Below are 15999 nucleotides of genomic sequence, written 5' to 3'. Positions count from 1 at the left end.
GAGCCACTTGAGTCTGGCGCCTTAGACCGCTCGGCCATCCTGACTTGGATTCATTCAATTGGGACGTTTTATAAATTACATCTATTCTAGTTAATTTCATAAAACATATCGTGTCAGAAGTGGGATTCGAACCCACGCTCTCATACGAGGACCAGAATACACAGATTCACGTTGCGAACGATGGAAACTGAGTCCCTTGAGTCTGGTGCCTTAGACCGCTCGGCCACCCCGACTTGGATTCATTCAATTGGGACGTTTTATAAATTACATCTCTTCCAGTTAATTTCATAAAACATATCGTGTCAGAAGTGGGATTCGAATTCAGACCCTCATTCGAGGGCCAGAATACATAGATACACATCGGGAAGGAATGAAACTAAGCCTTTCGAGTCTGGCGCATAAGACCACTCGGCCATCCTGACATGGTTTTTACCTCTCCGTGTGACGTAGTCCAGGAGAGGTTCTGTATTACCTCTCCGTGTGACGTAGTCCAGGAGAGGTTCTGTATTACCTCTCCGTGTGACGTAGTCCAGGAGAGGTTCTGTAACGGCCGTGTCTGTGTGTGTGTCTGTGTGTGTGTCTGTGTGTCTGTCCGTTGTTACACCCACGTGACCGCGTTCGCAGTTTGCGTATCGGAGCAAACGTGTTCCCAATTTCCGGACCGCATTGACAGGTCACAGAAATTTAGAAAATTGTATTTCTCTCCGTTGGCTACTCTTTACTTGAGTTCTCACACCACCATGTTTAGTCTTCGTCCATCCCACATGGACACCAGTCTTTACATACTGGCTTCTAATCGCCACCATCTTTTGGTCTTCGTGCATTCCACTTGGACACCAGACTGTACATACTGGCTTCTAATCACCACCATCTTCTGGTCTTTGTCCATCCCACTTGGACACCAGTCTGTACATACTGGCTTCTAATCACCACCATCTTCTGGTCTTTGTCCATCCCACTTGGACACCAGTCTGTACATACTGGCTCCTAAACACCACCATCCACTGGTCTTCCGTCTACTCCACATAGACACCAATCTGTATCATTGGCTTCTACTCCATTATCATCGTTTGGTTTTAGGATATACGCGGCGATCAGCTAGGGTTACGAGAAACGTCTAGCCTCCCTAAGGTGGGATCGCCACCAAAGGTTTTCGCAATTGCGCTTTTTCCTTACTATTATACTGGAATCGAATCGTATATATACCCCAAAATTTGAAGAAACCGGGAAGAGGGGTACCCTTCACTTTAAACTTCAATATTAGCAAAGTTTGAGATGATAATAGGTATAACTTTATTTTAAACGATTTATCTATTATTAATGTTAATTATTGAAGATTAAAATAATTAAAAATAATTATATTTATTTAAATATTAAAGATAAACCTCTCGTGCAAAGAGAGAGATTATCATCGCCTCCTATATCTACCTAGGCCCGTGCAAGCGATATATTTCCTTCATTGCCTCCAATATCTATCAAGGCCCGTGCATTGTGAAATATTTCATTCATTGCCTCCTATATCCATCAAGGCCCGTGCATTGCGATATATTTTTCAAAACAACAACCAAAATGGGAAGCTCCTCTCAGAAACATAATAATTTCTTTTCTCTGTATATGAAATGAAAATATGGATAATATTGCGTTCCTTCTTTAATGGTATCAAAAGTGGATGAGAGGAAAAGTATGAAAATGGCCAAAAGTCGCGAGTCGTCTGAGTTTCGCCTTAGTTGACCGTTTTATTGGCGTAGCTATACTGGGCCTGTTCACTCCCTTAAAATAGGTCTTGTGTTAATTCGCGGTTACGCGGTTACTGCCGTCTGCTACTGTGTATGCTAGAATTTCCTCGACTTGTGTTAGTAGTCAGGACAGAGTAGCTGGTAATATTTTGAATGGTATTTGAAGGTATAATATGGATTTTAGTAAGGTTAGTGAAGCCCAAAAAAACAAATCTCGGTAATTTAGCTATAGCGCGAGCAGCTTGCGTCGTGATGCGCGTGATCAAGTGGGCTATGGTTAAACCAAGGAGCATTAATGTCTGAACTACTTTCAGTTGCGAGTTTGCAAGTCCATCAGTCACTAGTGGGCTAAATAGTTATTGGCGAAACTTTGATGTCCGCTTTTTTCAACACAGGCTCTATGGCCATTGTCATACTTTCCCTCTCATCCACATTTGATGGTATCAATCCTTGCCTGTCTATTAATATTTTACGTAGGAGTAATACGTTTTTAGCGAAGTCTAGAGAGGATAAACATAAGCGAGATTGTTTCGGAAAAAAAATACTGCTTCCATTAAAGGGTTTATACTCCTTGTTACTGTTAAATAGAGTAATCATGATAAAAGCTTAAAAAATTACGAGAGGACAGACCTTTTTTATCCTCTTTTTTTATTCTTAATAAGAATATAAAACATTTATTTTGTATCAAAAAATATTTTTTGGTGCTAAGATTGCTTTAAAAAAATCCAAATTGGTAAAAAAGACAAATGATATTTTTCAAATCTAATGAGATAACGCCCACCTAGTTGAAAATTGCCATTTTTTATCCGCGGCTGCCATTCTTATTGAGAATTTCGATGCTAGTAGGTTGTCAATTAAACTACCGGTATATTATTGTTGTTGGAAATTGGATATTAAGTCAAATTAAGTGGTTGTGTTTGCCGCTTCTTTTTGTGAGTATTTGATTTTTGTATGTAAAATGGAGGAAGATTATGTTGAGAGTAAAGATGAAATGCGGAAGCGCAAAGCGCGGGAAAGGATGAGGGCAAAAAGATCAGACCCTGAGTTTAAGAAGAGAGAAAATGAAAGGAGAAGAGTTTTAGCAGCTCAGAAAAAAGCTAAGGTTGAATGTACAGGTTCTAGTACGTCTAGTCCTTGTACTAGTTTGCCCATTACTTCTATTGCGCCGTCAGTTTGCCACGATGGTAGTAAGGTTGAAGGTACGGTTTCTAGTATTTCTAGTCCTAATTTGTTTGTTGGTTCTATTGCGCCGCCAGTTGGCCACAGTAGAATGAAGGTTAATGTATTAGACGGAAGTCGAAGTGAAGTTGCTGAAAACGTAGCGTTAATTACTGCCGACGAAGCGATGAATTTAGTTAGTAATATTTCAGATAGGTCTGTAATGGTAGCGAACGATGAACAAGTACCTTCTACGTCTCATGGTAATGTTTATCCGTTAGAGAGAATGAGAGTTTTGAGGCAGAATGAAGAGTATAGAATGAAGGAGGCGCGATCAATGGCGAAAAAGCGGGAGAATGAGGCTTATCGTGAAAGGGAAAATCAGGTTGGCATACTTACCAAGAGAGTTAAAAGGTTTGATGAGTGGTATAGAGCAAGCGAACGAGTAAAAGACCAGATGAGTAAGGCTAGTAAACGCCAAGATGCAGAGTACGTTGAAGCTGAACGTGTTAGAAATCAGTTGGGTATGGCTAGTAAACGCCAAGATTCAGAGTACGTTGAAGCTGAACGTGTTAGAAATCAGTTGGGTATGGCTAGTAAACGCCAAGATGCAGAGTACGTTGAAGCTGAACGTGTTAGAAATCAGTTGGGTATGGCTAGTAAACGCCAAGATGCAGAGTACGTTGAAGCTGAACGTGTTAGAAATCAGTTGGGTATGGCTAGTAAACGCCAAGATGCAGAGTACGTTGAAGCTGAACGTGTTAGAAATCAGTTGAGTAAGGCTAGTAAACGCCAAGATGCAGAGTACGTTGAAGCTGAACGTGTTAGAAATCAGTTGGGTATGGCTAGTAAACGCCAAGATGCAGAGTACGTTGAAGCTGAACGTGTTAGGAATCAGTTGAGTATGGCTGCCAGTCGTGCAAATGTGGAGTTTAGGAACCCTGAACGTTCTAGGAATAGATTGTCTGTGGCTGAAAGAAGAACAGATCCTGTGTTTATAGAGCAGACGTATTTTGAAAGCATAAAAGAAGGTCCAACGTGGCCATGTGAAGGGTGTTCAAATCTTTTTTTTAAAGCATCGGGTAGCTTAGTTCAGTCTAGAGTGTTTTTGGCAGTTCCTGGGATTCACGGTCGTGAATTGGGTGACAAAGTATTTTTATGTAGTGCTTGTAATAAAGCTGTCAAGAAGAACGAAATCCCCAAGTTTTCCAGAGAAAATGGATTTGAATTTCCTGAAGTTCCGTCAGAACTAGTTAATTTGTCTAATTTGGAGGAAAGGATGATTTCACCACGAATACCTTTTATGCAAATAAGAAGGTTGGGTTGTGATCAACAAAGGGGGATTAAGGGAAACGTGGTCAACGTTCCTATAAATGTCGAGTCTAAAGTGTCAGTGTTACCACGGTTACCTCGTGAAACAGATACTGTTCAAATTGAGTTTATGAGGAGAATGCAATATAACACACCATATTTGTATGAAACTGTTAGGCCTAAAAAAATGCACGAAGCTCTTAAGGTTTTGGTGAAAACACCGTTGTATATTAAGCATGGAATATCTGTAAGAGTCGATATATTGGATCCAATTCCAGAAGAACTTGAATTTATTGTTGGCGAAAATGACCGTCAGTTAAATCAAGATGATATATTAAGGGAAAACCCAGTAGGGTCAGTGAATTTAGCGAACGAAAATGATAGCGAGGATATGTGGAATGAAGTCAATGAAGCTAACGAAGTTAATTTATTACCAGTTGGGAATCAAGACACGTTGTTAGTGTCATTGTCCGATTTCCTTCCGACTAACACCATGCATGTTAAGTTTGCTCCTGGTGAAGGTCAAACGCCAATGTCTTTGCTCTATGACGAGGACGCTGAGGAATTGTCATTCCCCAGTATTTATGTCGGTCAGAAGAGAAACCTTAAGGTGAAAGGCAGGTTTGGGGATATTGCCAAGTGGGAGTTTCGTAATGTTGATCGACGTTGTGCCAAGAATGTCTCAAAATTGTTTTACGCTTTTGTTAAGTTGGAAACAATGAAAGTTAGTGAATCTATACAAGTGTGTATGAGAAAAACCAAGAGAAAAGATGGTTCTAATTACACTGCTGGGTTTTTATCGTCTGCTGGTGCACTCGATTCAATTGTTAAGCAGGATGATGGTTTTAGAGTATTAGAAAATTTGCAGTCCTCGCCTTCATATTGGCAGCATAGGCAGAAAGAGTTAATGGCTATGATTAGGCAGCTTGGTACGGCTACCTTTTTTATAACGTTTTCAGCTGCGGAAGGCAAATGGCCTGAGCTTTTGAACATACTGAGAGTGACCTCAGGTCAAGAACGCTTAGCGGATAATGAAATTGGGAATCAAGACACGTTGTTAGTGTCATTGTCCGATTTCCTTCCGACTAACACCATGCATGTTAAGTTTGCTCCTGGTGAAGGTCAAACGCCAATGTCTTTGCTCTATGACGAGGACGCTGAGGAATTGTCATTCCCCAGTATTTATGTCGGTCAGAAGAGAAACCTTAAGGTGAAAGGCAGGTTTGGGGATATTGCCAAGTGGGAGTTTCGTAATGTTGATCGACGTTGTGCCAAGAATGTCTCAAAATTGTTTTACGCTTTTGTTAAGTTGGAAACAATGAAAGTTAGTGAATCTATACAAGTGTGTATGAGAAAAACCAAGAGAAAAGATGGTTCTAATTACACTGCTGGGTTTTTATCGTCTGCTGGTGCACTCGATTCAATTGTTAAGCAGGATGATGGTTTTAGAGTATTAGAAAATTTGCAGTCCTCGCCTTCATATTGGCAGCATAGGCAGAAAGAGTTAATGGCTATGATTAGGCAGCTTGGTACGGCTACCTTTTTTATAACGTTTTCAGCTGCGGAAGGCAAATGGCCTGAGCTTTTGAACATACTGAGAGTGACCTCAGGTCAAGAACGCTTAGCGGATAATGAAATTAGGAATTTAAGTTTTTCGGAAAAGGCCAAGTTGATTCAGAATGATCCTGTTACTTGTGCTAGATATTTTGACCACCGTTTTCGGGCTCTGCTTAAAGCTTTACAAAAACTAGGTCCCCTTGGTGTTATTGAAGATTATTACTTTAGAGTTGAAATACAGCAAAGGGGGTCTCCCCATCTACATGGGTTGATATGGATTAAAGATGCCCCTAAGCTCAAAGATGATTTGTCGAATGTTAAAGAGGTAGAGGACTTTATTGATAAAGTTATTTCTTGCGCTGGTAAATTGAACGATGATAATGGGGATTTGTTAACGTCTTTGCAAATGCACAAGCATACGACAACGTGTAAGAAAAAGGTAAATAACAGTTCAGTTTGTCGTTTTGGAATTCCATTTCCTCCCATGCCTAGAACTATTGTTTATGATCCGAGTTTAAGAGAACCCGGTACTCTTGACGAAGAACTGAAATGTAAGAGGAATTCTAAAAAATTGAATGAACTTTTGCAATCGAAAGAAAAGGAATTTTGGGTAGATAGTTTCGAGGAGTTGTTGGCAAAGTTGCGAATGAGTGAAGAGGAGTATATTAAGGCAGTTACGTATGACATAAAAAAGAAAGTTGTTTTATTGAAAAGACACCCTAAAGATACTAGGGTTAATCCGTACAACCCGTGCACTTTGCGCCTTTGGCAAGCGAATATGGACATTCAGTTTGTACTTGATCCTTACGCTCTGGTTATGTATATTGTGTCTTATATAGGAAAATCTCAGCGTGGCATGTCAATGCTTTTGCGTGAAGCTGCTAAACGAGCACAGTCAGATAAATGTACGGTAAAGCAAAAGTTGAAAGTGATAGCAAATCAGTTTTTGAATGCGCACGAGGTAAGCGCGCAAGAAGCAGCATATAGTGTTTTACAAATTCCAGTCTCTAGATGTAGTCGAGCCTGTATTTACGTTAATACAAATTTGCCCGAAAATCGAGTCCATATTCTCAAAAGCAAAAGTGAGCTTGAACAGTTGTCAGAAGATAGTATGGACGTTTTCGCTTCTGGAATGTTGGACCATTATGTTCAAAGGCCAGATGATTTAGAGGCAGTAACGTTAGCTCAATTTGCGACGTGGTACGAGTTTTCCAAAAGTCGTAGAGTTGCGAAAACCCAAAGTCATATTGATGACAGTGAAAACCTCGAAGTTGAATGTGGTAAATGGTTGAAACTGAAAAATGATTCAGGTTTTATTAGAAAACGTGGTCATTCTAAAATTATGCGGTATCGGAGATTCAATTTAGTGAAAGAACCCGAACAGTATTATCGTGAGCAAATAATGTTGTTCTCGCCTTGGCGTGATGAGAGTAGGGACATTTTGACAAAGGATCTGAAATCAGAGTATGAACTTAAACTTGAGATTATAAAGGAATGTAGAAAAGAATTTCATAACGAAATTGACGAAGCGGCCATTGAACAGGCTGTCCGAGATTTCGAAAGTGAAGCTATTGAAGCTGATCTTACTAATATTCAGCCTGAATTGGAACATCGAAATGAAATAGATAGATCTTTAATTGTTGAAGATTCTGAATTTCTAATTAATACGGTTCAGGAGTCTATAGGAAATATTACCCGTGATATTCTTGATGGTAATGCGCAAAGAACTATTGCTCCGTCAGTGACGTTAGTCAATGATTCTGAGTACAATGTACTTGTAAGAATGCTGAATGTGAAACAGAAAGAAATATTTTATGAAGTTCTGCATCATTTAAAATGCAAGGAAACGCCTTTACTGCTATTTGTTACAGGAGGCGCTGGTGTTGGAAAAAGCGTTTTGATAAGTGCCATATTTGAAGCTGTTACTAGATTTTACAATAAGCAGCCAGGGTCTAATCCCTCGGAAGTTAAAGTTTTGCGATGCGCACCTACGGGCAAGGCTGCCTTTAATATAGGTGGCGCTACTTTGCATAGTACCTTTTGTCTACCGGTTAGTCAATTTGCCGGGAATATTTCCAGGCTAGAAAGTGAAACTCTTCACAATTGTAGATTGATGTATGGTCAAGTGAAATTGGTAATTATTGACGAAATATCAATGGTTGGAGCCAAGGTTTTTAACCGAGTTAACGCGAGATTGCAAGAGATAATGGGTTGTCCAGATTATTTCGGTGGTGTATCTGTACTGTTAGTTGGAGATTTTAACCAACTTAGACCAGTGCGCGATCATTTCGCTTTTCAAGGTCAAATTGATACTGACAATCCCTATGCGGCGTTAATTGGTAACCCAATATGGGAAGAATTCCAGTTTGCAGAGCTTGAAGAAATTATGAGGCAAAAAGATGACAAAAGATTTGCGGAAGCTTTGAACAGAATGGCTGTGGGAAGTATGAATCAGGATGATATTGACTTTTTTGTAAGTTTAGAAGTGAATAGAGAGCGTGTACCGCCAAAAGAAGCGATACATCTTTTCCCTACTAACGTTGAAGTGAACCAATTTAACGAAGAGATGCTTTTAAACATGAATACGGAAAAGTCTATTTCCGTTTCAGTAGATGTTGTAAATGGTGATCTTACTAGCGAAGTTAGAAATAACATTCTTTCTCAAGTTCAAACGTTGGCAACGTCTGATACGTATGGTCTGCCTAAAGAATTAACGCTCGCTTGTGGCGCCAGATACATGATGACTAACAATGTTGATACGTCTAACGGACTTACAAATGGGGCAACAGGTTGGTTAAGAAAAATAGAGTACGGCAAAAATAGGCTGGGTGAACAAATTCCGTTTAGGGTATGGATTGAGTTTGCTGATGCTAATGTTGGAAAGTTGTTGAGACAAAAGAGTCATGGGTTATACGAGCAGAATAACTTTAACAGGATTTGGACTCCTGTCGAGAAAGTTACTAAGGCATTCAGTAGAAAATGGAGGCAAAATAATGTTTCGGTCTCTAGGAAACAGTTTCCTTTGGTCATTTCTGAAGCTATTACGATACACAAGAGTCAAGGTGATACGTATTCGTCTGTACACTGTAAAAAATGAGCGTGCTTTTGGCATTCAAAAATGGTAGCGACCGTTCAATTTTGAACAAGCCTCTATTGACGCATTCAGATTTAACCAGAGATATTCAATTTTGAACGAGGAGTGTTTTACGCGTTCAAAACTAACCATTAGCATTCGTTTTTGAACAAACTACTGTCATATTGATTAGAACTTAACTATAGCATTCATTTTTGAATAACTAATGTATTACCATTCAAAAATTAATCTTTATCCCATTCAATTTTGAATAACCACCTTGCGCTAATGAAGCGTAACGGAAATTTTTTTAATTTGAACGTCTAAAACGCTCTTCTTTTAATACTTATATAACCTATAGAACGCCATAGTTATGGTAGTTATGGCGTTCTATAGGTTATATAAGTATTAAAAGAAGAGCGTTTTAGACGTTCAAATTAAAAAAATTTCCGCATTCAGACGAGGATGTTTATGGCGTTCCAACGAGATTGTTTTTGACGCTCAAATGAGAGCGTTATGGGCGTTCAAACGAGTGTGATATAGGCGTTCAAACGAGAGCGTTATGGGCGTACAAACGAGTGTGATATAGGCGTTCAAACGAGAGCGTTATGGACGTTCAAACGAGTGTGATATAGGCGTTCAAACGAGAGCGTTATGGGCGTTCACACGAGAGTTTTTGGGGTTTAAACGAGTGTTTTTGGCTAGAAAACAACACTATAAGAAAAACAGCGTTCAATGGGTATTCAAAAGTAGGATTGTTCACGAGCTCGAGCCAGCTCGGGTTCGTGACGAACGAGCCGAGTTCGAGCCGAGCCGAGCCGCCACTTTTGCGGCTCTATTAATTAACGAGCGAGCTTTTTTATGGTCGAGCCGAGCCGAGCCGACAGGCATCGAGCCACTACGACTCGCGAGCCGGCTCGCGAGCTTAGTCACTGATATAGTGCTTCCCTTTTAGTCTTTATTCTCTCCACCAATAGCTTTCCGATGTATTTTTACACGAAATATAGCGTGGGAAAAATCTCTCGTCTCTAACATTTTGCCGAGCGGGTTTTACTGAACCTCTACATTCCTAAACATGAGATGGCATTTCGTTCTCAAGTTTGACGTTGGTAGTAGCAATTTTTTTAAAAATGTATATATTAATCGAGCCAGCTTGGCTCGACTCGATCATTTTCGAGCCGAGCCGAGCTAGAGCCGAGCCAAGACCCAGCTCGACTCGAGTCGAGCCGAGCCGCCGGTTTTTTGACTCAAGCCGAGCCGAGCTTTTAAAAAGCTCGCTCAGCTCGGCTCGTGAACAGTCCTATTCAAAAGTAAGCGCAATTGTTCATTATTGAACAGTTTGGAAATGTCAGGCGTTCAATCAGGAAAAATGTGCAGTATCATCCAAGATCTTGGGTATCAAAACAAAACTTTCAATAATAATCCAATAATATCTCAACAATTTACTGTGACTTGCTTATTTACCCTGAATTAAATATATATTTGTCTGTATAAACATCATTATATAATAATATCAAAGTAAAGGTTACGGATTATGGTGTATTTGACCAATCCCTTATATTTACATAGGCCTTCAAATCGGTTGATAATGTAAAACATACTCCTTTATAATTGAGGGGAACTTGATAATGAACACGTCCCTTAAAAGTGGAGTCTCTTCATATAATTGAATTATTATTCAACACAACGATTAATGTATATGTGTTTCAAGTCCACCCGCCCTGAGAAGATGTACTAGCTTTAAACACATTAGATTTCTTCCTTATCAGTGCCTACATTTAATATAGTTTGGCCTACCATAAGGAATACAATAATGAAATTTGAAATCGAACTTCTCTATTCAAAATTGAACGCTACAACTGTTAAGTTTCGATGCTTCATCAAACGCTTGTCCACCATGTATTGTTAAATGGTGAACTGCTCAATTTTGAACGTAAGCAATTGAATATGAACGCTCGATCAAACTATCCGATGTTGCTCAATAATGATTGCAAAAACATACAATATTAAACGTTTAATTTTCAATTTAAATTTGAACGGTTTCGTGCTTAAATTTACACGATATACTAACCTTTTACGCACCGTTCAAATTTGAATGCGTGAGCAGTTTATTTTGAACAATAGTGATCTGTTCAAATTTGAACGCAAAGAAACTATTCAAATTTGAACGCAAAGAAACTATTCAAATTTGAACGCAAAGAAACTATTCAAATTTGAACGTTAAAGCGTACCACCACAGTGTTGGGGCTATGCACGTCTAAGCATTCAAAGATGAATCTCACTTTTTTACAGTGTAGTAGTGCATTGTAATCAAAGAAAGAAATTAGAGAGAGCTCATTTATACGTTGCTTGTAGTAGAGCGAGAAACGCTTCTGGTTTGTATATTGAGGGTAAATTTCAAGTTCCAAATGCGCCTAAAAACAAACAAGTTGAATTGGAACTTAAAAGATTACGAGATACGAAGAGTATTGCGTTACCGTTCTTGAACGAACCGGTTTATATTTATGTTCACAATGTGCAGTCGTTAAACGCACATTTGGAAGATATTTTAGCAGACACCGTAATAAGAAATGCCCAGTTATTATGCTTTGTTGAAACGTGGAAGAAAGATACCGATGATTTTAGTGTGCCATCCTTTAGGGAAGTGGGTGGTATTTATCTGCCAACAACGGCACGTAGAATTGCATTTGGTTCTTCCATTTATTTAAAAGATACACCAGAAAATGTAGTTAACGATTTGAATAATAGGGTTTTACGAACCGATAGACCTTTCAGAAATTCGCATGTGGAACGTTGCTGGTCGGATGTTTCCATTGAAAATGAACCGATGACTGTTGTTTTGTTGTACAAATCGCCTGGAGCGAGTTTGAGATCAGTTTTTGAGGATTTTAATCCTTTATTCGATATTAGATACGATGCCTCTGTTCCGACAGTTGTAGTTGGAGATTTTAATATAAATTTTTTAAAAAGTAAAACGGCCCTGAAAATGTTCTTTGATTCTTTTAACATGTCTCTTCTGCCGGGTCTTGAAGAAAAAATTTCAACTGACTATCATTGCCAGTTAGATTTAGCGTTCGGAAACAAACTATTCCGAGACAGATTCGAAGCCTGTTACAGAGAAACTTACTACTCGTATCATAAAGGAATATGTTTTGTTAAAAAGAATAGGGGTGTCTGTTGTCCTAGTTGTAATAGCTTTGTTAATTAATAGTTGATGGAATTCCTAGCATTGTTACCTAGTCTCAAGTGAAAATACTCAACACATTATCATTGCTAATTATATTTATGCTTTGAAAACAGAGCTTTATAGACCGATACGAAGCCTTTTACAGAGAAAACTATTATTCTTATCACAAAGAAATATGTTTTGTCGAAAAAAAAAGAAGACTATTCATAGTAAAACCAGTAGTAAAAAAAGTGGGTGGAGAGGGTGGCTGTATCTACTTGGCTTACCCGGGAGGGTCTTAGCCTGTAATTAATTAATTCGAGCGGTGGCGGTAAGGTAAGATGAAACGTCATACCCTTCTATCTCTTAGTCCGCCTACTGGGCTCTTACAAGAGCGCGACCAAAGGGGGGATACATAATCTACTTCCCACTCTACCGCCACTACTCTATTACACATCATGCCTGTATAAAACTACGTACATGGCTTGCAAAAACGCCCTTTAACTCTGGGGTTCCGTTAGGCAACTTGCTAAATGGCTTTGCAAAAACGCCCTTTTACTCTGGGGTTCCGTTAGGCAACTTGCTAAATGGCTTGCAAAAACGCCCTTTAACTCTGGGGTTCCATTAGCCAACTTGCTAAATGGCTTGCAAAAACGCCCTTTAACTCTGGGGTTCCGTTAGGCAACTTGCTAAATGGCTTTGCAAAAACGCCCTTTAACTCTGGGGTTCCGTTAGGCAACTTGCTCAATGGATTGCAAAAACGCCCTTTAACTCTGGGGTTCCATTAGCCAACTTGCTAAATGGCTTGCAAAAACGCCCTTTAACTCTGGGGTTCCATTAGCCAACTTGCTAAATGGCTTGCAAAAACGCCCTTTAACTCTGGGGTTACATTAGCTAACTTGCTAAAGGGCTTGCAAAAACGCCCTTTAACTCTGGGGTTCCATTAGCTAACTTGCTAAATGGCTTGCAAAAAACGCCCTTTAACTCTGGGGTTCCATTAGCTAACTTGCTAAATGGCTTGCAAAAAACGCCCTTTAACTCTGGGGTTCCATTAGCTAACTTGCTAAATGGCTTGCAAAAACGCCCTTTAACTCTGGGGTTCCATTAGCTAACTTGCTAAATGGCTTGCAAAAACGCCCTTTAACTCTATGGTTCCATTAGCTAACTTGCTAAATGGCTTGCAAAAACGCCCTTTAACTCTGGGGTTCCATTAGCTAACTTGCTAAATGGCTTGCAAAAACGCCCTTTAACTCTGGGGTTACATTAGCTAACTTGCTAAATGGCTTGCAAAAACGCCCTTTAACTCTGGGGTTCCATTAGCTAACTTGCTAAATGGCTTGCAAAAACGCCCTTTAACTCTATGGTTCCATTAGCTAACTTGCTAAATGGCTTGCAAAAACGCCCTTTAACTCTGGGGTTCCATTAGCTAACTTGCTAAATGGCTTGCAAAAACGCCCTTTAACTCTATGGTTCCATTAGCTAACTTGCTAAATGGCTTGCAAAAACGCCCTTTAACTCTGGGGTTCCATTAGCTAACTTGCTAAATGGCTTGCAAAAACGCACTTTAACTCTGGGGTTACATTAGCTAACTTGCTAAATGGCTTGCAAAAACGCCCTTTAACTCTGGGGTTCCATTAGCTAACTTGCTAAATGGCTTGCAAAAACGCCCTTTAACTCTGGGGTTACATTAGCTAACTTGCTAAATGGCTTGCAAAAACGCCCATTAACTCTGGGGTTCCATTAGCCAACTTGCTAAATGGCTTGCAAAAACGCCCTTTAACTCTGGGGTTCCATTAGCTAACTTGCTAAATGGCTTGCAAAAACGCCCTTTAACTCTGGGGTTCCGTTAGCTAACTTGCTAAATGGCTTGCAAAAAACGCCCTTTAACTCTGGGGTTCCGTTAGGCAACTTGCTAAATGGCTTTGCAAAAACGCCCTTTAACTCTGGGGTTCCGTTAGGCAACTTGCTCAATGGATTGCAAAAACGCCCTTTAACTCTGGGGTTCCATTAGCCAACTTGCTAAATGGCTTGCAAAAACGCCCTTTAACTCCGGGGTTCCATTAGCTAACTTGCTAAATGGCTTGCAAAAACGCCCTTTAACTCTGGGGTTCCATTAGCTAACTTGCTAAATGGCTTGCAAAAAACGCCCTTTAACTCTGGGGTTACATTAGCTAACTTGCTAAATGGCTTGCAAAAACGCCCTTTAACTCTGGGGTTCCATTAGCTAACTTGCTAAATGGCTTGCAAAAACGCCCTTTAACTCTGGGGTTACATTAGCTAACTTGCTAAATGGCTTGCAAAAAACGCCCTTTAACTCTGGGGTTCCATTAGCTAACTTGCTAAAGGGCTTGCAAAAAACGCCCTTTAACTCTGGGGTTCCATTAGCTAACTTGCTAAAGGGCTTGCAAAAACGCCCTTTAACTCTGGGGTTCCATTAGCCAACTTGCTATATGGCTTGCAAAAACGCCCTTTAACTCTGGGGTTCCATTAGCTAACTTGCTAAAGGGCTTGCAAAAACGCCCTTTAACTCTGGGGTTCCATTAGCTAACTTGCTAAATGGCTTGCAAAAACGCCCTTTAACTCTGGGGTTACATTAGCTAACTTGCTAAATGGCTTGCAAAAACGCCCTTTAACTCTGGGGTTACATTAGCTAACTTGCTAAATGGCTTGCAAAAACGCCCTTTAACTCTGGGGTTCCATTAGCCAACTTGCTAATTCAAACAAAGACGATCCTTGATTCAAATTGCAATATTCCTGTGTGGAGTAAGGAATTCTGTGTTAATTCAAACAAGGACGATCCTTGATTCAAATTGCAATATTCCTGTGTGGAATAAGGAATTCTGTGTTAATTCAAACAAGGACGATCCTTGATTCAAATTGCAATATTCCTGTGTGGAATAAGGAATTCTGTGTTAATTCAAACAAGGACGATCCTTGATTCAAATTGCAATATTCCTGTGTGGAATAAGGAATTCTGTGTTAATTCAAACAAGGACAATCCTTGATTCAAATTGCAATATTCCTGTGTGGAATGAGGAATTCTGTGTTAATTCAAACAAGGACAATCCTTGATTCAAATTGCAATATTTTTGTGTGGAATAAATCTTGTTGGAGTTGTTCGTGAATTACGTGTCAAGAACAGGGTTGGAGCGGAAGGAGGGTCCAGGCAAATGTTACTTAACAAATCATAATATGACACAAGATCTTAGTAGCATAATTAAAGATGGTGTGAATGGAAAGAATTTTCAATGAGGTTTACCAGTAAAAATCTCCACTGCCTTATGTCTTATGATTAAGAGGAATATAGACGTAGTCAATATAGTAGTATACGGGGTGTTCAAAACAGTTTGTTACGAAACAAAGGGAGAGCAACCCCGACGGTTGATTTTTGTTCGGAGAGGAGGGAGCGGTAACGTAAGATTGCTATTATACAGGGGAGTCAGAACAGTATGTAACGTAAATAAGGGGAGAACACTAACGATTGTTACTTTCTGTTATGGGGGCTGGGGGTTATGTAAATTTGCAATATTCCTTTGTGAAATAAGGAATTCTGTGTGAATTCAAACAAGGACGATCCTTGATTCAAATTGCAATATTCCTGTGTGGAATAAGGAATTATATGTGAATTCAAACAAGAACGATCCTTGATTCAAATTGCAATATTCCTGTGCGGAATAAAGAGTTTTGGGGCTGTTCACGAATTACGTGTCATGAAAAGGGTTGGAGGAGGGGGGGTCCAGGCAATGTTACGTAACAAATCATATTTTGACCTAAAAACCTATTAGATAGTATATATTTACTATGGAAGACATTTCTTATTAGGATTACCACTAAAATGTTGACAAATTTCTTATGACTTAGAGAGAAATAGACCAGGAAGTTTTATAGTCTCAAAATAATACTAAACAGGGGATTAAAACAGTTTGTCACGTAATTAAGAGGGTCAACACTCCCGATTGTTACTTTTTGTTGTGGGGGCTGGGGGTGGTTATGTAAAG

The sequence above is a fragment of the Phalangium opilio genome, unplaced genomic scaffold, assembly GCF_054372755.1.
Source record: "Phalangium opilio isolate 3A_F unplaced genomic scaffold, DU_Popi_V2 ptg000061l_1, whole genome shotgun sequence".
Classification (NCBI taxonomy): Eukaryota; Metazoa; Arthropoda; class Arachnida; order Opiliones; family Phalangiidae; genus Phalangium; species Phalangium opilio.
The sequence above is the reverse complement of the archived record's forward strand: the minus strand, read 5'-3'. Positions refer to the sequence as shown.